The sequence below is a fragment of the Ranitomeya variabilis genome, chromosome 1, assembly GCF_051348905.1.
Source record: "Ranitomeya variabilis isolate aRanVar5 chromosome 1, aRanVar5.hap1, whole genome shotgun sequence".
NCBI classification, from domain to species: domain Eukaryota; kingdom Metazoa; phylum Chordata; class Amphibia; order Anura; family Dendrobatidae; genus Ranitomeya; species Ranitomeya variabilis.
The window spans coordinates 1,043,933,508-1,043,956,485 of NC_135232.1; the positions used below are offsets into that span (position 1 = coordinate 1,043,933,508).

Here is a 22,978-nt window from a genome sequence, read left to right on the forward strand (position 1 = left end):
TGTCAATTTTTCTTTTCCGTCCACATCTAGGGAGGTTAGCCACAGTGCCATGGGCTTTAAACTTCTTGATGACACTGCGCACGGTAGACACAGGAACATTCAGGTCTTTGGAGATGGACTTGTAGCCTTGAGATTGCTCATGCTTCCTCACAATTTGGTTTCTCAAGTCCTCAATGTGGTACACACAAGGACACAGGATAGAGGTTGAGTCAAATTTAATCCATGTCAACTGGCTGCAAGTGTGATTTAGTTATTGCCAACACCTGTTAGGTGCCACAGGTAAGTTACAGGTGCTGTTAATTACACAAATTAGAGAAGCATCACATGATTTTTCGAACAGTGCCAATACTTTTGTCCACCCCCTTTTTTATGTTTGGTGTGGAATAATATCCAATTTGGCTTTAGGACAATTCTTTTTGTGTTTTCTCATTTAAGACAAATTAAATGAAGATAATAATAACAAAGAATTTGTGTTTGTAATCATTTTCAGGAAGAAACTGAGTATTATCTGACAGAATTGCAGGGGTGTCAATACTTTTGGCCACAACTGTATGTCTATGTCTCTGGCAAAAGCACCTGGCTCATGTGCTCCTTGTAGAACGGCCACAGAATTCTTGCATACATAAATCTCTTCTAATCCTGAACAAGCACAGAAATATCGATTTCTCTTTTCCTAGCACATCTATGTTTTTGCAAGACAAATATGTTCATGCCCTAGGGGATACAGCGATGTTACGTGACACGACACTGCATGGTTGACCTTGTGGCTCAGACAGACAATATTCAGTGATAGGATTTGTGAGTCAATAGAGCACACTGACACTTCGTCACAAACCTGGGAACAAAATACTTTTTTCCCCAAATGTTCCATGTAATTCATTAATACATCAGTTTCATTGGCTGAACAAATTCATATTCAGTCAATTATGCTTTTAGCCAATTAATTGGTTCAGTCCAAGTAAGTATTTAATTAAGTGAAAGAATACTCATTATGAGTTGGCTGAAAGGCCTGTTCCACAAGCAAAACCTCTTTTCCACAATGTAATAAGATGCCATGTGTTCTGCTGTTGCAGCTCAGTTATTACACTGTCCTTATGCGCTGCTGTTCACACTCATAGTATTTCCTATTCTGACTTGCAGGTGGCTCCATTATTTTCAATCTATGAAACCTAGCAATATACATGGGGGCTGCATGGACACATAGACCTGTAGCGTCCGCCAGAGCTGGAGATGTGCTGAGGGCACATAGCAGAGGAATTTGAGTATACGAATCATAGAATCCTAGAATGTTAAGAGTTGGAATGGACCTCAAGGGTCATGGTGTCCATCCCCCTGCTCAATGCAGGATTCACTATACCATCTTAGACAGATGTTTGTCCAGCCTCTGTTTCCAGACTTCCATTGAAAAAGAACTCACCACCTCTCGTGGCAGCCTTTTGAATTCATTGATCACCCTCAATATGGCATCAAGACATGCAAAAAGGGCTTATGGACAGGGATTGTTGCCTTGATAAAAACCACTTTAAGGCCATGTTCATATGTTCAGTATTTGATCAGTATTTTACATCATTTGTAAGCCAAAACCACAAGTGGGTGATAAATACAGAAGTGGTGACGTGTTTCTACTCTACTTTTCCTCTGATTGTTCCACTACTTATTTTTGCTTACAAATACCGAGGTAAAATACTGTCCAAATTCACTTGTATGGAGCAAGGCCGCACACCGTCTAGTGATTCGACCGTTCACTCAATTCAAATTTGCACACAATGCAAAGCTATGAGGGACAGCTAACACTAAAGAAGACAGAGAAAGGATTCAGAAGGATCTAGGTAAGCTGGAACAATGGGCAGCAACTAATAGAATGGTATTTAACGAAGAAATGCAAGATTCTACATCTGGGCAAGAAAAATGAAAAATACATCTATAGAATGGGAGGAATAGAACTAAGCAACAGCATGTGAGTGTGATACACACCATGTCACCAAACAGCACAGTGAGTATCTGTAGCCCTATATACAGGCCCACTCACTGATTCCAAGATTGTAGACACCTGTGATGCTGGTTAGTGGACACACCTTGATTTAACAGGTCCCTTTTGTCACATTATTTTCAGTGGTACCATCATTTCTGTCCAGGCCTATTTCATAAGTTTTATTTTTTAATTCTGTGGAAGCATGGTTGAAAAGCAATGTCTGACTTTCATTTGTTCATCTTCATAGATCTTTTATTTATTATTACTTTTGTCAAATTCAAGTTATTTCTGTGACCATTTTGGGTTTTTTTTGTCATTAAACGAGGGGTATCAACAATTTTGACCATGTGTGTATATAGACGTAATACCTTTCATTGTAATTCATCCTTTGATATTAATAAAAATGACTACTGAAAAGTATTATGAGGCTCAGACAATGCAGTGAAAACTGCAAGACTTCAGAATTTTATTTAAATATATTTTATGGCTTGGAATATTAAAATAAAAAGCACCAAAAATTGTTATGATACCCATAAAAATTGGAGTTAAAGAGTTTTTTTATTTAATGTCATTGCTAACACCATCAATCCCACGCTCACTGTACAGAATACAGAAAAGTACAATTAGTCTTTCAGGCCACGATTTAATTACAAGCTCCAAGATGTAGGTCTTTGTGTCACTAACGAGGGGAAAAGGTTACCCGGTAGAAGCTATCATGTCTTCCCTGGTGTCGTGTTCTATGGGTAAAGCAAAAGCTCTGTTTGCACTCATTATTTCTATCTCATCCAGAACATTGCTGAGAGCTAAACAATAAATCAATGGACGGCATGAATGAGAAAAGCCCAGCAACGCCTACATGTCCATCAGAGGAATCTTACAGGGCAATCAGGAAGCACAAAAGGAGCCATGTATTTATAGCGAACATTCATGAAAGATTTATCGCCACATACTGCTCATGTCCCATTACGGCCCATACGTATTGCCGTGGTGGCAGCGTTCTGCTCATATTCGGAGGCTGATAGTAGACATGGTTTATCATCATTACAGATCCATCATCCTAGACCTCTTTTGGTCATTTCATGGTTAAAATGATTATTAATAAATCTATAGAGATACTAATATGCATTATTACAATAGTCACTACAACAACACAGCAATGCACGGGATGACAGAAGCTGACAAAAATATTGTCCGGGCACAACATGTCTCATGGCCGATCTATTGGATAGGTCATCAATATCAGATTGGTGGGAGTGCCAGGTGGTGGACCCCCACCAATCTGATATTGATGACCCATCGTCTGATAGGTCATCAATATATTGTGACCGGACAACCTCTTTAATAATTGGTTTGGATAAAGGCACTTGAGGAAACCAGAGGAATGGCACAGTGTGGCCAAGCATAACCCAGGAGGACCAAGAAAGGTAATAAAAAGGGAGCAACAACCTGTGGACTTTAACACTTATGCCATATTCACATACATCTCAGAATGTTTCCAGATTTAGACATAAATCCACAACAAATCTATGACAGGATCCAGTCCACATGAGTTACTTGCAGATTTAATTGTGGATTTGGCAGAGGATCTCACCCTATTCCATTAGAGAGCATTGAATAGGGTGAAATCTGCTATGTAAATCCGTACAGGAATGAGCAGGCTACAGATTTGATATCCGTACTGTGATCTTATTTTCATACAGATTTATTTCCGCAATTGTCAATTGGATTTTGAACGCCCCATTAACTTATACTGCAGCGTCATATGCATGGGATAGCTGTTGGCCAACTATCTCTCCCAAATCCCCCATATAACAGAACAATAGGCTGTGTTTTCAATAGGCCGAGGGGGAAAAAGTTGCTGTTAGGCCTATTCCCCTTGAAATTTTGAATTGCTCTTTATCTCCAGCAATATCATCTGTTGGGGAGAGTGGTGAAGCCTCCTACACATCACATGGCTGGATGGTTCTGCCAACATTCGTCTAAGGTGTAAAGACCTTTAGACGGGGCATCTGTAGGTCATCAGTATTATGGAGGTCACTTGGATTGTAAGAGGAATCCGTGACTGCTGCCAACTGTCCAGGGCACACTAGGAACCTACTACCAGGAACATTGGGTCAATAATACAGTACCTTTCACATCCCTATGCCCAGTCCTTTGTCCTTTTTTCGCTTCTGGTGCTTGACAAAAAGTAGTGATACATCAGAAATGTTTGCCCACCCATGCCATACACAGCAAAGATTCAGGAGACCGCACACGCCTTTATCACCTCTATAGTGAGTGGTTTCATATCATAAAGGAAAAGGTGCAATTATCGAGGCTGCAGGGAACAAAACACAAGGCCAATTTTCTCCCATGGTAGAGCTACAATATGTAATTTATGTCCTCCTGAGTGAACAAGACGGAGCCGACAGGAACACGACTCCAGCAATTCTTTATTATGTACCATTCTTATATCTCATAAATCTAGTGAATATTAGTGTTATTGCTTCTCTGGGCAGCTACAGACATTTGTACATGTGGCTGTCATGGTGGACCACCCTGTTACAGTGCCTGTAGGGAAGGCCTCATGTACACCGCCATATTACGTCTCCATGTAATACCGTGCAGCACTAGGTCATTACCCATGGAGGCACTTTGGGGACTGTCAAAGCACCAGATGGTGGATTACTAGCTGCTTAGTACTAAGGATTTGGAGGGATCTCATGGGTCCCCTGTACTGCCTCCTGCATGAGGCCTCATCCAAAAACGCACTCAAGCACAATCAATATTGTGTTTTGAAAGGAATAATAGCTAGTGAGATCTTCGAGTTTTAAAATGCTGAGAATTATGAGAAGGACGTCCCTCCTGGACGTGATTACGGGATCTAAAACCAGACTATCCTGGCTAATTTGCACATAAAAATAGCTTTTTACAAGAAATAAATGCGTGCCCAGAACATCAAGGACTGTGTTATAATCAGGGTTGTGGAGTCGGTAAGCTAAACCCGCGACTCCTCAATTTTCTTGACTCCCGACTCCAACTCCGACCCCACAGCACTGGTCACTACTGAGCATGTACATAAAGTGCAGCAAAGATTCATCTCCACTACGACTCCACAGCACTGGTCACTACTGAGCATGTACATAAAGTGCAGCACAGATTCATCTCCACTACGACTCCACAGCACTGGTCACTACTGAGCATGTACATGAAATGCAGCACAGATTCATCTCCACTACGACTCCAAAGAACTGGTCACAACCGAGCATGTGCATGAAGTGCAGCACAGATTCATCTCCACTACGACTCCACAGCACTGGTCACTACTGAGCATGTACATGAAATGCAGCACAGATTCATCTCAACTACGACTCCAAAGAACTGGTCACTACTGAGCATGTGCATGAAGTGCAGCACAGATTCATCTCCACTACGAATCCACTGCACTGGTCACTACTGAGCATGCACATAAAGTGCAGCACAGATTCATCTCCACTACGACGCCACAGCTCTGGTCACTACTGAGCATGTACATAAAGTGCAGCACAGATTCATCTCCACTACGACTCCACAGCACTGGTCACTACTGAGCATGTACATAAAGTGCAGCACAGATTCATCTCAACTACGACTCCAAAGAACTGGTCACTACTGAGCATGTGCATGAAGTGCAGCACAGATTCATCTCCACTACGACTCCACAGCACTGGTCACTACTGAGCATGTACATAAAGTGCAGCACAGATTCATCTCCACTACGACTCCACAGCCCTGGTGGTCACTACTGAGCATGTAAATAAAGTGCAGCACAGATTCATCTCCACTACGACTCCACAGCACTGGTCACTACTGAGCATGTACATAAAGTGCAGGACAGATTCATCTCAACTACGACTCCAAAGAACTGGTCACTACTGAGCATGTGCATGAAGTGCAGCACAGATTCATCTCCACTACGACTCCACAGCCCTGGTCACTACTGAGCATGTACATGAAGTGCAGCACAGATTCATCTCCACTACGACTCCACAGCACTGGTCACTACTGAGCATGTACATGAAGTGCAGCACAGATTCATCTCCACTACGACTCCACAGCCCTGGTCACTACTGAGCATGTGCATGAAGTGCAGCACAGATTCATCTTCACTATGACTCCACAGCACTGGTCACTACTGAGCATGTACATGAAGTGCAGCACAGATTCATCTCCACTATGACTCCACAGCACTGGTTACTACTGAGCATGTAAATAAAGTGCAGCACAGATTCATCTCCACTAAAAGCCGAGTTCCTTAGACCAGGCACAGGACATACATTTATAGGACCTGTCATAACTTTCCCAAATTCTTATGAAAAAATTTACAGCACATCCTGCATTGTACTACTGTACCCAATGTATTATATATTTTACATTTTATTCCGAGCCCAACTCCTCCAAAACGGACACCAACTTCCGTCTCCACAGCCCTGGTTATATTGCAGGAATAAACCAACTTTATGTGTGCATCTGTCATGTCAGATAACTTTTCCGAATATGCGTATAAAAAGAATAGCACTATTTGACCATTACATGACTTGTATCCAGCACTTTGGCATTCAGAAGTATCAGCAGCAGTATAGAATACTTTATACAACAGCACTGAGCAGTGTAGCTGTGAATCCAGCTCAAAAATAATCTAACTCACTAACTGCAGTACAATCTGCCTGTCTCTACTTGCTTTCTCACTACTCCCTCTCCATAGAGTATTAGGCCATGTGCACACGTTCAGTTTTTTTCGCATTTTTTTCGCGTTTTTCGCTATAAAAACATGATAAAAACGCGAAAAAAACGCAAACATATGCCTCCTATTATTTACAGTGTATTTCGCATTTCTTGTGCAAATGTTGCTTTTTTTTCCGCTAAAAAATCGCATCGCGGAAAAAAAAGCAACATGTTCATTAAAAATGCGGAATTGCGGGGATTCCGCACACCTAGGAGTGCATTGATCTGCTTACTTTCCGCACGGGGCTGTGCACACCATGCGGGAAGTAAGCAGATCATGTGCGGTTGGTACCCAGGGTGGAGGAGAGGAGACTCTCCTCCACGGACTGGGAACCATATAATTGGTAAAAAAAAAGAATTAAAATAAAAAATAGTGATATACTCACCCTCTGATGGCCCCCGAAGTGTTCCCGCCTCTCCGATGCATGCTCTCTCTTCCGTTCCTATAGATGGTGTGGTTCAGGACCTGCGATGACGTCGCTGTCTGATTGGTCGCGTGACCGCTCATGTGACCGCTCACGCGACCAATCACAAGCCGCGACGTCATCGAAGGTCCTGAACCACACCGGCATCTATAGGAACGGACGCCGCTGAGGACATCGGCTGTCTGCAGGTGAGTATAACCATTTTTTTATTTTTTTTATTATTTTTAAACATTCTATCTTTTATTATAGATGCTGCATAAGCAGCATCTATAGTAAAAAGTTGGTCACACTTGTCAAACACTATGTTTGACAAGTGTGACCAACCTGTCAGTCAGTTTTCCAAGTGATGCTACAGATCGCTTGGAAAACTTTAGCATTCTGCAAGCTAATTACGCTTGCAAAATGCTAAAAAAAAAAATGGGAAATAAACACCCAAAAAAAAAATGTGGATTTCTTGCAGAAAATTTCCGGTTTTCTTCAGGAAATTTCTGCAAGAAATCCGGACGTGTGCACATACCCTTACAGGAGGTGTAACCTGACACCTCACTTGGCTGGCACTCTGTCTTCTTTTAAACAAAACAGAGATTAACTGTTTTTCAGAGTGGAAAGTGAATACAAAAGGCGAATGAGGAGAAGCGACTAATAAGTAGATAAGGAATCAGAATTCTCTGAGAAGATACATTACAAAGTTTGTGCTATTCCCTCGTGCTATTGATATATGCAAAATTTGGGACCCCAGACACATTTCCTTTAAGCTGAAATTAAATTGTAGGACATGTGAGATGAATGAAGTCTAATAACCTTTGACAGTCTTGCGGAAACTGCCAGCCACATTATCTTATCTCAGAGTGGTTGCTGGACTACACCTTTTATCATAATCCCCTGTGTAATCCCTCTGGGCCATGTTGTCTAGAAACACCTGGATTTCTGCATGTGCTCCTTGAATAAAGCAGAAAATATTTTTAGCCACATAATGCTCGAGGGGACTCACACAAATAGAACCACACGGCCAAATGATTTCCCAAATGTGATGGGACTGCACTAGACATCTGTAGCCAGCGTCCTCGCTGCAACAGTGTTATGTCATTTACCACATGCTCAAACACTCTCACTGAATTATAAAGGTTTCCTATTAATTATATATTTCCACTATTAAATTATCTCCTCATTTCCAGACTATTACATGGTCATGTCCTGCGTGGTTAACATCATCTGTGCCAGATAAATGCTGAGAAATCACTTAACAGCTGCTGGGGATTTTACAGCCTCAGTTCATAGTAAATAAATCATCATTTTTCTACTACTAGAATAACCTTCACGTATGTCTCTGGAGGTCATCTGCACCCTAAAATAAACGATGCCATGCTTCTGGGGTCACATTTCTCAGTCCATTGACTAGGCTTTGACTTACATACCAAAATGCTGCCACTATTCACCCTACATGCAGCAGCTGTCACTATTCACCCTACATGCAGTAGCTGTCACTATTCACCCTACATGCAGTAGCTGTCACTATTCACCCTACATGCAGCAGCTGTCACTATTTACCCTACATGCAGCAGCTGTCACTATTCACCCTATAAGGGTATGTTTCCACGTTCAGTTTTGCTTCAGGCTTTGGTCAGGATTTTATGCAGGTAAAATCCTGACCAAAACTGCACCTGAGGTCACTGGCAGGTCACCTGCGGTGTACCTGCGTGTTTTGCTCATAGTAGCAACATGCTGCGTTTCGAAAAAACGCACCACGCATGCGTTTTCGCGGCAAAAACGCATGCGTTTTTTAACGCATAGTGGAGTCTGGATTTCATGAAATCCCATCCACTATGCTGTAACATCTGGACGCTGCGTTTTTGACGCTGCGGAAAAACGCAGCGTCAAAAACGCAGCGTTTCCTGAACGTGGAAACATACCCTAATGGGGGCAGCCAAGCTGGTGTGATCCAATCTACATTCATCCTACCCTCAGGGAGCAGAAAGCAGACTACTAAGCTAGATGATTTCTGTAAGTTTTCTCCTGTTATTTTATACTGTTTTGCATAAGTTGTATGTCTTTTTATTATCATATTTTTATACCTTTTTCTTACTGTAAGCACTGAACCCTGAATGTTCTAAAAAAATCCATAGCCTAAGGTGTGTGAGCCTTATGAGTGGTAGACATTATTAGTATTAATATTTTCTGGACTCATCGCGCGTGTGTTCGATGAGTGGTGGCAGCGTGTATGAGTGGGTATGTGGCCTAGGTCGGTGTGTGATTTATGCTCCCATTATAGCATAGGACCGAGGTTGAATGCTGGACTGAGAGTGGTGAGATAGACTAACCCTTGCAGGCACAACCCCAAGTCACGTGCTGGGAGCAGATACGTGACAAATTAGTGACACCACGGAGTGGGGGATCCGTGACAACTGGATCTACGTACAGCAGTTGTCACCATTCACCCTACGTGCAGCAGCTGTCACTATTCACCCTACATGCAGCGGCTGTCACTATTCACCCTACAGGCAGCGGCTGTAACTATTCACCCTACGTGCAGCAGCTGTCACTATTCACCCTACATGCAGCAGCTGTCACTATTCACCATACGTGCAGCAGCTGTCACTATTCACCCTACGTGCAGCAGCTGTCACTATTCACCCTATGTGCAGCAGCTGTCACTATTCACCCTACGTGCAGCAGCTGTCACTATTCACCCTACCTGCAGCAGATGTCACTATTCACCCTACCTGCAGTAGCTATCACTATTCATCCTACATGCAGCAGTTGTCACTATTCACCTTATATGCAAAGGCTGTCGCTATTCACTTTATATGTAACAGCTGTCATTATTCACCCTACAGGCAGAAGTTGTCACTATTCATCCTACAAATTCAGGAACAAGATGTGCACACTGTCACTGGGTTGGTGCAGGCATGAACAAAATAGTCCAAGTATAGGAAAAATCAGCCGCACTCAAATGGTTGAAAGTTCAGCAAACTGTGTAGTTTCTTTATTAACATATACAATAAACATCACCAGGTGCTTTTTTAGGAGGTAACTGGGTGGCGGACTATTAAATTCGGGTAACGTTTCGACCCCAGCGGGTCTTTATCAAAACCTCACTTATGCCGAAGAGGTAGAAGAAAGGTGAAAGAGCCGAGTTCCCATGGGGCAGCTCTGGTGGAGTTGTGTGGAAGCGCGTCCGCCTGGTGGGTGATGTAGCCTATACTATTCATCCTACAGGCAGCAGCTGTCACTATTCACCCTACATGCTGCAGCTGTCACTATTCACCCCATTTGCAAAAGCTGTCACTATTCACCCTACATGCAGCAGTTGTCACTATTCACATTACATGCAGCAGTTGTCACTATTCACCTTACATGCAGCAGCTGTCACTATTCACCGTATATGCAACAGCTGTCACTATTCACCTTACATGCAGCAACTGTCACTATTCACCTTATATGCAAAGGCTGTCACTATTCACTTTGCATGCAGCAGCTGTCATTATTCACCCTACATGCAGCAGCTGTCACTATTCACCCTACATGCAGCAGCTGTCACTATTCACCCTACATAGAGCAGCTGTCACTATTCACCCTATTGCAAAAGCTGTCGCTATTCACCCTACATGCGGCAACTGTCACTATTCATCCTACATGCAGCAGCTGTCGCTATTCACCCTATATGCAGCTGTCTCTGTTCACCCTACATGCAGCAGCTTTCACTATTCACCCTATGTGCAGCAACTGTCACTATTCAACTTACTTGCAACAGTTGTCACTATTGACCCTACATGCAGCAGCTGTCACTATTCACCCTATGTGCAGCAACTTTCACTATTCACCCTAAATGCAACGACTGTCACTGTTTACCCTACATGCAGAAGCTGTCACTATTCACCCTACTTGTAGCAGCTTTCACTATTCACCCTACATGCAGCAGCTGTCACTATTCACCCTACATACAGCAGCTGTCACTATTCACCCTATTGCAAAAGCTGTCGCTATTCACCCTACATGCGGCAACTGTCACTATTCATCCTACATGCAGCAGCTGTCGCTATTCACCCTATATGCAGCTGTCTCTGTTCACCCTACATGCAGCAGCTTTCACTATTCACCCTATGTGCAGCAACTGTCACTATTCAACTTACTTGCAACAGTTGTCACTATTGACCCTACATGCAGCAGCTGTCATTATTCACCCTATGTGCAGCAACTTTCACTATTCACCCTAAATGCAACGACTGTCACTATTTACCCTACATGCAGAAGCTGTCACTATTCACCCTACTTGTAGCAGCTTTCACTATTCACCCTATATGCAACGGCTGTCGCTACTCACCTTACATGCAGCAGCTGTCGCTAATCACACTATGTGCATAGCCATCATGTATGCATTCTCTATACTCATTCCCAAACAACTGGCAAAATAAAAACATAATTTTCCTATGTGTTCTGTGCACTCATACCTGAGATATCACCAAATGCTACACCTACCCAATATATGCAGAGGGTGTCACTCAATTCTGTGCACCCAAGACACATGTTAAATCTACATTAATCACAAAGAATTAAAGGGGAAGTAGCAGCTCTTTTACACTCATAGTCAAGACTTCCATACTGACACATAACATAGACTCATAAATGTGACATCACTTACACATAAATTATGCATTGGGTACCCACTGTGCACTCACAGCATCCTGTAAAACTACACCAAAGTCGTGTATGGGATATTATTATAACCTCTATGCCAATACCCATGCTATGCATGAATTATTACTGCATTCTCGGTATCCATACATGGGATGCATGGGATAGTATTAATTTTTAACATTTACACCTAACACATGCATGGTATATTCTTGCATCCTCTATGTCCATGTATTCCTGCCTTCTCTACCAAAGATATGGATATCCTGTACCCTCTAGTGAGTCTCTGCCCATATCCAAGACATACACAAGGTATTATGGCAGCCTCTATACCAGTGGTCCTGGAAACGAATGCCAATTACATGCATGGGATATGACCGTATTCTCTACATTTAGGTCAAAGAGATGCATGGGATATCAGTACACACCCAACATCATTGTACCCGCCTAGCCAATTTCAAGACATACACAGGATATCAATAACACCACCATACGTGTGGTCTTCAGCCTCCGACTCTCCAAAGCTACGACTGCTGCATTCCCGGATGGTCAAAAGACCCACAAGTTAGAGCCCAATGCTCTACAATCACTGACTCTTAGGCTATGTGCACACATTGAGGATTCGTTTTCCTCACCGTTTTTGTAAAATCCGCAGGTAAAACGCACAGCATTTTACCTGCGGATTTACCGCGGATTTCCTGCGTTTTTTGTGCGGATTCCACCTACGGTTTTACACCTGCGGATTCCTATTGAGGAACAGGTGTAAAACGCTGCGGAATCGGCACAAAGAATTGACATGCTGCGGAAAATAAACCACAGAGGTTCCGCGCAGTATTTTCCGCAGCATGGGAACTGCGGATTTGGTTTTCCATAGGTTTACATGGTACTGTAAACTCGTGGAAAACTGCTGCGAATCCACAGCGGCCAATCCGCAACGTGTACACATAGCCTTATACTCTACACACATGGGATCTCATTGTAGCCCCAATATTCATGTCCAAATCATATATGAGATATCACTGCAGCCTCCATATCCATACCCAAGCCATGTGTATAGTACTGCACTCCCCATACTCATAGATGTATAGATGTGTATACAGTATATAGTATATCACTGCACCCCATATCTACACTGTAGATTCTACACACAAGGTAGGCATGCGCTATTACTGCACCCAGGCGACTCATACGTAACGCCTATGTAACCGATCACTCACAGGACCCTATCCTTACATACATACATGGGTTATTACTGCACCTAAACTCATACCTTACATAAAATATCATTACACACATTATACATACACACATACATATTATACATTCACACATACATATTATACATACACACATACATATACTTACACACATTATACTTACACACATGCATATTATACTTACATAAATGGGTTATTTCTGCCACCATATACTAACATAAATACATGGTCTATTACTGCCTCCCCTATAGATTCATACGTATACCCTACATATACTTATATACATATATATATATATATATATATATTTGCCCCATATACTCATCTCTATAGCCTACATATATGCATACATGATCTATTACTGCCCCCTTTATACGTATATCCTACATATATAAATACAGGGTCTACTGCTGACCCCTTCATACCTATACCATACATATACTAGTACACATACATGGTGTATTGCTGCCCCTTTATACCTATAGCCTACATATACATATATACCTGGTCTATATCTGCCCCCCATATTCTCATACCTGTACCCTACATATATACATACATGCTGTATTACTGCCCCCTTTATACCGCTGCCCTCCATATACTTGTACACATACACGGGGCATCACTACACGGTCTGCTCTGATGCCGGACCCCTATACGCGCGATTGCCGTCCGCTTCTCCCCTCTGTACAGTTTCCCTTCATCCTGTGCCCCCGTGGTAGGGCGCCGCTGTGTGCCATGCATTACCTGCCGCTGATGCCAGCCGTGTTCTGCAGTCAGTGCGGAGCATTGCGACCATGGCAGCTGACACTGCACAGGCTGGCACGGTGTGCCCCCTCCATCCCCTCCTGCCGCTGCTGATGGTGCCGGTGAGCCCGGGGGGCAGCAGGAGGAGGCAGGGCTCGCCCCCCGGAGTGATCCTCAGCACTGGCCGCCACGGAGTGAGGCAGAGCCGCGGACTGAGGAGGGCGGGGGACCGCTGCTGCCGCCGCCGCTGCTCATGTGACCTCGCTTCTCTTTTCCTGCCTCTCCTGTCTCCTCACATGAGGGGCTGTGCACGGTCCGCGGTGCTCGGTGCACGGTGCTCGGTCCACGGTCCGCGGTGCACGGTCCACGGTGCTCTGTCCACGGTCCGCGGTGCTCGGTGCACGGTCCACGGTCCGCGGTGCTCGGTGTTGTGTGAAGGTCACACACAGGGGACCGTGCTCTTCCTCAGGCCGGTTTCACACGTCAGTGTCTCCAGTACGTGAGGTGACAGTTTCCTCACGTACCGGAGACACTGACACACGTAGACCCATAAAAATCAATGCATCTGTGCAGATGTCATTGATTTTTTGCGGACCGTGTCTCCGTGTGCCAAACACGGAGACATGTCAGTGTTCGTGGGAGCGCACGTATTACACGGACCCAATAGAGTCAATGGGTCCGCGTAAAACACGGACCTCACACGGACATTCTCCGTCTGGGGTCTGTGTGCGTGCAGGAGACAGCGCTACAGTAAGCGCTGTCCCCCCCACATGGTGCTGAAGCCGCGATTCATATGTTCCCTGCAGCAGCGTTTGCTGCAGAGAAAATATGAATAATAGTGTTTAAAATAAAGATCCATGTGTCCGCCGCCCTCCCACCCCCTGTGCGCCCCCCCGCTGGTCAGAAAATACTTACCCGGGTCCCCCGTCGGCTGTCACTCCTTCCTGGTCTGGCCGCGGCTTACTGTATGCGGTCACGTGGGGCCGATCATTTACAATCATGAATAGTCGGCTCCGCCCCTATGGGAGGTGGAGCCACATATTCATGACTGTAAATGATCGGGCCCACGTGACCGCATGCAGGAGAAGCCGCGGCCAGATCAGGAAGCCGACGGGGGACTCGGGTAAGTATTTTCTGACCAGCGGGGGGGCGCACAGGGGGTGGGGGGGCGGCAGACACATGGATCTTTATTTTAAACACTATTATTCATATTTTCTCTGCAGCAAACGCTGCTGCAGGGAAAATATGAATCGCGGCTTCAGCATGATGCAGAGTGGGTACCACACGCTCCGTGTGGTACCCACTCGCCATACGGGCGGCACATGTGTGCCGCACGTATGGCCTCCGTGAGTTCCCAGGCACACGGACACGGATAACTCCGGTACCGATTTATTCCGGTACCGGAATTATCTGGACGTGTGGGACAGCCCTCAGTCAGAGTCATTCGTGTTTCTGCACCCAATAGTCTCCGTTGCCTAACAGGTGCTGAGAAGAATGCCGATGACGGTCCCCTCGGGCAGGTGCAGGCGGCCATATAGTCATTCCCAGTGCAATTCGACAAAACACCGGACCACACTTGGACCAATGTTATTCTATAGCATCATGTACATGTCCAATATTATCCTCCGGCCAGGACCGAGGAAAAAATTACAGCGTTCTTGATTTGCATCTGTAAATCAGACTGCAGTCAGCCATGCAAGTCAATGGGTTCGTCACAGAAATCGGGCTGCACTCGGATGACGTCTGAGTGCAGTCTAACCTTCACAGACTGACAGAATGGAGAAGCTGAAGAATTTTTTCCATCTTCTCCTCAGCCAAGAGAATATGGTCACACGCTGACCAAACTCTGATCAGGGTGTGATTAGCAGAGTCTCCCACATGAGAGAAATACGGTGGTGTGACCGCGGCCTTACAATCGACAGTGCAAACAATCTCTCCGCAGTGGGAACAATCAGTATTACTAACAAATCTGTGTCACAGTTATATTATTGTTAATAATTATACAATTATCAATTAAAACAAATGTTTGTGAATAGTAAGAATATAATAAGAGATTTTAGTTGATTGTGTACCGTCATATTGTTACTAGTTACAAGGAAAACGTCATGTTCTCATGTTGCATTTTTTTAGTGCAGAAAATCTGCAAGAGGAACAGATTTTACACATAGCAAAATGCTCTATAAACCCAAGTGCCCGAGTCTGAGCTTCTACCAGACCTGCGGTGCCCAAACCTGCAGGACTTCACCCCCAGCTGTAGGCAGGAACAGCAATATAGTTATGGTCCGTTACTTACCGGTTATTTGTAGGAAATACAACGCAGGCGCAATGTGGAGTATGGACATTTATGGCCTACAAATACTAAGCTTTGGTGGACTTGAATTGCTGTGCAAAATTACTTATTGGCAAAAGAGGTCTAAGGGTACAAGTCATCCTACCATCAAGATGGCAGAAGAAAGTATGAGAGAACAATGGGAGGATATAGCACCATACTGTTCCATTAGTGATTTTTTACACTGGCACACTAATTTAAGTGGGGGGGGGATAAAGGAATTACAAAGAGAATTGGAAATAAATAAATTATGCCAGGAATTGGAAAAGGACATTTTAGACCTGGAATAAAGAGACAAGGCAAATCAAAAACATCTAGCAGAGTATTTATAGGACAGAAAACTACATGGAAAAGTGAAGGATGTCCTGTAATCTAGAACAACATCAGTGACCTCTCTGCTCACAAGCTGAGGGCACACAAGGGTATACGAGGGAGAAGATACAGATCTATATATATAATTGTCTAAGGGGTACTTCCGTCTTTCTGTCGGCAACTTCCGTCACGGAAATCCCGCGTCGCTCATTGGTCTCGCCAGCTGCCTGCCAGCGACGGGCACAGTCCGATTAGTCCCTCCCTTCTCCCCTGCAGTCAGTGCCCAGCGCCCGCATACTCCCCTCCAGTCAGTCAGTCACCGCTCACACAGGGTTAATGCCAGTGGTAACGGACCGTGTTATGCCGCGGGTTACGCACTCCGATACCGCCACTATTAACCCTGTGTGACCAAGTTTTTACTATTGATGCTGCCTATGCAGCATCAATAGTAAAAAGATCTAATGTTAAAAATAATTTAAAAAAACCTGCTATTCTCACCTTCCGTAGTCCGACGATGCGCTCACGCCTGCAGGTTCCAGTGCTAAGGATGCTATGCGAGAAGGACCTGCCATGACGTCACGGTCATCTGACCACGACGTCATCACAGGTCCTGCGCGCCTGCGCGAGAAGGACCTGCCATGACGTAACGGTCATGTGACCGCGACGTCATTACAGGTCCTGCGCTCATACCAACCCTGGGACCGGAAGCTGCCACGTGCACCGCACACAGGCGACAGGACTACAAGGGGTCCTTCGGAAGGTGAGTAAATGTTTATTTTTTAACCTGTAACATGCGTGGCTGGGCAATATACTACGTGGCTGGGCAATATACTACATGGCTCTGTGCTGTATACTATGTCACTGGGCAATATACTACGTGGCTGGGCAATATACTATGTCACTGGGCAATATACTACGTGACTGGGCAATATACTACGTGGCTGGGCAATATACTACGTGGCTGGGCAATATACTACGTGGCTGGGCAATATACTACGTAACTGGGCAATATACTACGTGGGCTGTGCAATATACTACGTGGCTGGGCAATATACTACGTGGCTGGGCAATATACTACGTAACTGGGCAATATACTATGTAACTGGGCAATATACTACGTGGCTGAGCAATATACTACGTGGGCTGTGCAATATACTACGTGACTGGGCAATATACTATGTAACTGGGCAATATACTACATGGCTGGGCAATATACTACGTGGGCCAGGGCCGGACTGGCCATCGGGCACTTCTGGCAAATGCCAGAAGGGCCGGTGCCAGTAGTGGGCCGCTCGATCTGCCTCCCCCCGCCCCCGCCGTCGCATTCAACTATACCGGCGTATAGACGCCGGTACAGTTGAATTCAATGATGGAGGAGAGCGTCTACAGACGCTCCTCTCCCATCATTCCCCGCTCTGCCTCTGACACTGCGGGTACGCGATGACGTCATATCATCGCGCACCTGCTGTGTCCCGGGCAGACTGCACGCTGCTGAGACAGAGACAGGAGCAGGAAGGCGGAAGCAACGCTGGCAAGAGGAGAGGTGAGGAGAGGTTTTTTTTTTTCTGGACTGTGGGGCCATTCTCGGAGGAGGTGAGGGGAGGGGGTGGAGGAAGAGAAGAGATGTGGGCTGTGCTCTGTGCTGTATACTACTGTGGGCTGTATATAGTTCTGTGGGCTGTGCTCTGTGCTGTATACCACTGTGGGCTGTATATAGTTCTCTGTGGGCTGTGCTCTGTGCTGTATACTACTGTGGGCTGTATATAGTTCTGTGGGCTGTGCTCTGTGCTGTATACCACTGTGGGCTGTATATAGTTCTCTGTGGGCTGTGCTCTGTGCTGTATACTACTGTGGGCTGTATATAGTTCTCTGTGGGCTGTGCTCTGTGCTGTATACTACTGTGGGCTGTATATAGTTCTCTGTGGGCTGTGCTCTGTGCTGTATACTACTGTGGGCTGTATATAATTCTCTGTGGGCTGTGCTCTGTGCTGTATACCACTGTGGGCTGTATATAGTTCTCTGTGGGCTGTGCTCTGTGCTGTATACTACTGTGGGCTGTATATAGTACTCTGTGGCTGTGCTCTGTGCTGTATACTGCTGTGGGCTGTATATAGCTCTCTGTGGGCTGTGCTCTGTGCTGTATACTACTGTGGGCTATATATAGTTCTCTGTGGGCTGTGCTCTGTGCTGTATACTACTGTGCTATATATAGTTCTCTGTGGCTGTGCTCTGTGCTGTATACCACTGTGGGCTGTATATAGTTCTCTGTGGGCTGTGCTCTGTGCTGTATACTACTGTGGGCTGTATATAGTTCTCTGTGGGCTGTGCTCTGTGCTGTATACTACTGTGCTGTATATAATTCTCTGTGGGCTGTGCTCTGTGCTGTATACCACTGTGGGCTGTATATAGTTCTCTGTGGCTGTGCTCTGTGCTGTATACTACTGTGGGCTGTATATAGTTCTCTGTGGGCTGTGCTCTGTGCTGTATACTACTGTGGGCTGTATATAGTTCTCTGTGGGCTGTGCTCTGTGCTGTATACTACTGTGGGCTGTATATAGTTCTCTGTGGGCTGTGCTCTGTGCTGTATACCACTGTGGGCTGTATATAGTTCTCTGTGGGCTGTGCTCTGTGCTGTATACTACTGTGGGCTGTATATAGTTCTCTGTGGGCTGTGCTCTGTGCTGTATACCACTGTGGGCTGTATATAGTTCTCTGTGGGCTGTGCTCTGTGCTGTATACTACTGTGGGCTGTATATAGTTCTCTGTGGGCTGTGCTCTGTGCTGTATACTACTGTGGGCTGTATATAGTTCTCTGTGGGCTGTGCTCTGTGCTGTATACCACTGTGGGCTGTATATAGTTCTCTGTGGGCTGTGCTCTGTGCTGTATACTACTGTGGGCTGTATATAGTTCTCTGTGGGCTGTGCTCTGTGCTGTATACTGCTGTGGGCTGTATATAGCTCTCTGTGGGCTGTGCTCTGTGCTGTATACTACTGTGGGCTATATATAGTTCTCTGTGGCTGTGCTCTGTGCTGTATACTACTGTGCTATATATAGTTCTCTGTGGCTGTGCTCTGTGCTGTATACCACTGTGGGCTGTATATAGTTCTCTGTGGGCTGTGCTCTGTGCTGTATACTACTGTGGGCTGTATATAGTTCTCTGTGGGCTGTGCTCAGTGCTGTATACTACTGTGCTGTATATAATTCTCTGTGGGCTGTGCTCTGTGCTGTATACCACTGTGGGCTGTATATAGTTCTCTGTGGCTGTGCTCTGTGCTGTATACTACTGTGGGCTGTATATAGTTCTCTGTGGGCTGTGCTCTGTGCTGTATACTACTGTGGGCTGTATATAGTTCTCTGTGGGCTGTGCTCTGTGCTGTATACTACTGTGGGCTGTATATAGTTCTCTGTGGGCTGTGCTCTGTGCTGTATACCACTGTGGGCTGTATATAGTTCTCTGTGGGCTGTGCTCTGTGCTGTATACTACTGTGGGCTGTATATAGTTCTCTGTGGGCTGTGCTCTGTGCTGTATACCACTGTGGGCTGTATATAGTTCTCTGTGGGCTGTGCTCTGTGCTGTATACTACTGTGGGCTGTATATAGTTCTCTGTGGGCTGTGCTCTGTGCTGTATACTACTGTGGGCTGTATATAGTACTCTGTGGGCTGTGCTGTATATAGTACTCTGTGGGCTGTGCTGTATATAGTACTCTGTGGGCTGTGCTGTATATAGTTCTCTGTGGGCTGTGCTGTATATAGTTCTCTGTGGGCTGTGCTGTATATAGTTCTCTGTGGGCTGTGCTGTATATAGTACTCTGTGGGCTGTGCTGTATATATTACTCTGTGGGCTGTGCTGTATATATTACTCTGTGGGCTGTGCTGTATATATTACTCTGTGGGCTGTGCTGTATATATTACTCTGTGGGCTGTGCTGTATATATTACTTTGTGGGCTGTGCTGTATATATTACTTTGTGGGCTGTGCTGTATATATTACTCTGTGGGCTGTGCTGTATACTACTGTGTGGACTGTGCTGTATACTTCTACGTGGGCTGTGCTGTATACTACTGTGTGGTCTGTGCTGTATACTACTGTGTGGTATGTGCTGAATACTGCTGTGTGGGCTGTGTTATCTACTACACGGGCTGTGCTATAGTATGCAGGCTGTGCTGTATACTATGCGGTTTGTGCTATATAATATGCGGGCTTTGCTATATACTATGGGGAGTATATTATATTCTATACTATGGGGGCTGCATTATATTCTATGGGGGGCTACATTATATATTATGGGGAGGTGGGCTGTATTATATTCTATGGGGGTTACATACTCTGGGGTGGCTGCATTATACTCTGTGGTTTGTGTATTATACTCTGGGGTGGCTGCATTATACTATATGTGGGCTGCATGATACTGTATCGAGGACTATGGGGAATACGTTATACTATATGAAGAACTATGGGGTGCATTATACTATGGGAAGTGAATTGTACTACATGGATGACTGTGGCGGTGCATTATACTATATGGAGCACTATGAGGAGTGTATTATGCTATATGGAGGACTATGAGGAGTGTATTATACTATGTTGAGGACTGAGCAGTGTATTTTAATATATGGAGGACTATAGGGAGTGTATTATACTATATGGAGGACTATGGAGCACATTATAATATATGGAGGACTATGGGGTGTATTTTACTAAACAAGTAAAATGCTGCATATTCAGATTGTTTTTGCTGGAACAAAAAGCCTTGTTGTCAGCAGCACATTGCCAGTGTAAACTGTAGATGTGCTGCTGAAAACATGATACTGTATGGTGATCTGTTAGTGATCTATTAGTGATCGTTCTGTCCCATCATTATTCCTCAGCTGGTGGAAAGAGGCCGGGAAACAAGCGTTGAACAACTTCCGTATTGTCGATCAAACTCATTTAGCGGCCTGAACTCAGCGCACGTAAATACAACAGAAAGGCTTCTGTGTGATGTGGAATATGTTAGCTTTTGGGGCCCCATTTTAAACTTTGCCTAGGGCCCCACTTTGCCTAAAACCGGCCCTGCCTACAAGTGTACAAAGATATTATACAGTCACCATGTGACAAGTGGGCCTGTGTAACTTCAAATGCCAGGGCTGAATTTTAGTCCCAGTCCGGCCCTGACGTGGGCTGTGCAATATACTATGTGACTGGGCAATATACTACGTGGCTGGGCAATATACTACGTGGCTGGGCAATATACTACGTGGCTGGGCAATATACTACGTAACTGGGCAATATACTATGTAACTGGGCAATATACTACGTGGCTGAGCAATATACTACGTGGGCTGTGCAATATACTACGTGACTGGGCAATATACTATGTAACTGGGCAATATACTATATGACTGGGCAATATACTACGTGGGCTGTGCAATATACTACGTGACTGGGCAATATACTACGTGACTGGGCAATATACTACGTGGCTGGGCAATATACTACGTGGCTGGGCAATATACTACGTGGCTCGTGGCTGGGCTATATACTATGTGGCTGGGCAATATACTAAGTGGCTGGGCAATATACTACGTGGGCTGTGCAATATACTACGTGGACATGCATATTCTAGAATACCCGATGCGTTAGAATCGGGCCACCATCTAGTGTAAAATAAGAACGAAGTTAGCAGGAAAGAGGAAAAATAACCTAAAGGACTGTACTAGTCAAAGTCGTAGAGGTGACCATTTAAACGCAAATAAGCTTTCTACGCACACAAGCTAAGTAGTGTAAAGGCTCCTAGTAAAGATCTAACTTTTCCCCGCTAATTCTACACATACTCTCAGCAGTGAAAGGTGTTCATTTATTTGCAAGAAACCTGATTTTACGAAATCCACGCCGTAGACCAAAGATGGATTAATGGAGGAAGAAGGGGAATATTAAGTAAACCTCTGTAGAGCAAATTACATAAAGTCCCACTACCAAGTCCCAGCTCAGATAAAGAGATATTTGTCAAACTGGTCTGTGAAGATCTAGAGAATCTTCTGAGGATTCTCCGGTGTCAGCACGAGTATATGCGGCGCCCCAGGGTCCTGGTTGTCGCAGTGGTATTGCTTTCCTCTCGGGGAGAGTGATGCTACGTTTGGAGGCAAAGGATAACTGCATCCAGGTATCACAAACATGCAACACATTTCACACTCCAGACCACCAGGGGGAGCTTCTGCTCCTATTTATTAGGTCACTCCCGATATATATATAACTGGTAGTCTGTAGGGAAAGTTAGAACGTTCCAGACAGTAGTCTGAGGTGGACAGAGGGTCCAGACAGAGGACAGAGGGCTGTGCATGCCCTCAGAGCTGCAGCTCCCAGAAAGAGACATTCAGAAGGCAGAACTGTATTGAAGCGAGCGTGAAGGAAGTCAGAGCAAAGGAGAGGATACCAGAAGGGGACCAGCCCTACACAGGCTGCCTCCTTCTGAGGCGCAGAAGCCCGGTAGCCGGAACAATGAGGGAGTAAGGACCTTTATGCTTTGCTCCAGAGACCGGCAGGACAGCTAATTGCAGGTTACCTGTCCGCATCTATACCCAGGAGACACGGTGGCACCCCTCTGAGGCCGGGGCATGATA

General features: G+C 45.1%; 1 protein-coding gene across 1 annotated transcript in view; it reads right to left on the bottom strand.

Moving 5' to 3' along the window:
• TRMT9B (tRNA methyltransferase 9B (putative)) overlaps positions 1–14,172 on the bottom strand; it is a 75,441-nt gene extending 61,269 nt beyond the window's left edge. The window contains exon 1 of the mRNA XM_077279717.1: positions 13,737–14,172. The gene's annotated coding sequence lies outside the window, so the exon portion shown is untranslated. The remainder of the gene's footprint in view (positions 1–13,736) is intronic.
• Positions 14,173–22,978: the final 8,806 nt, after the last annotated feature.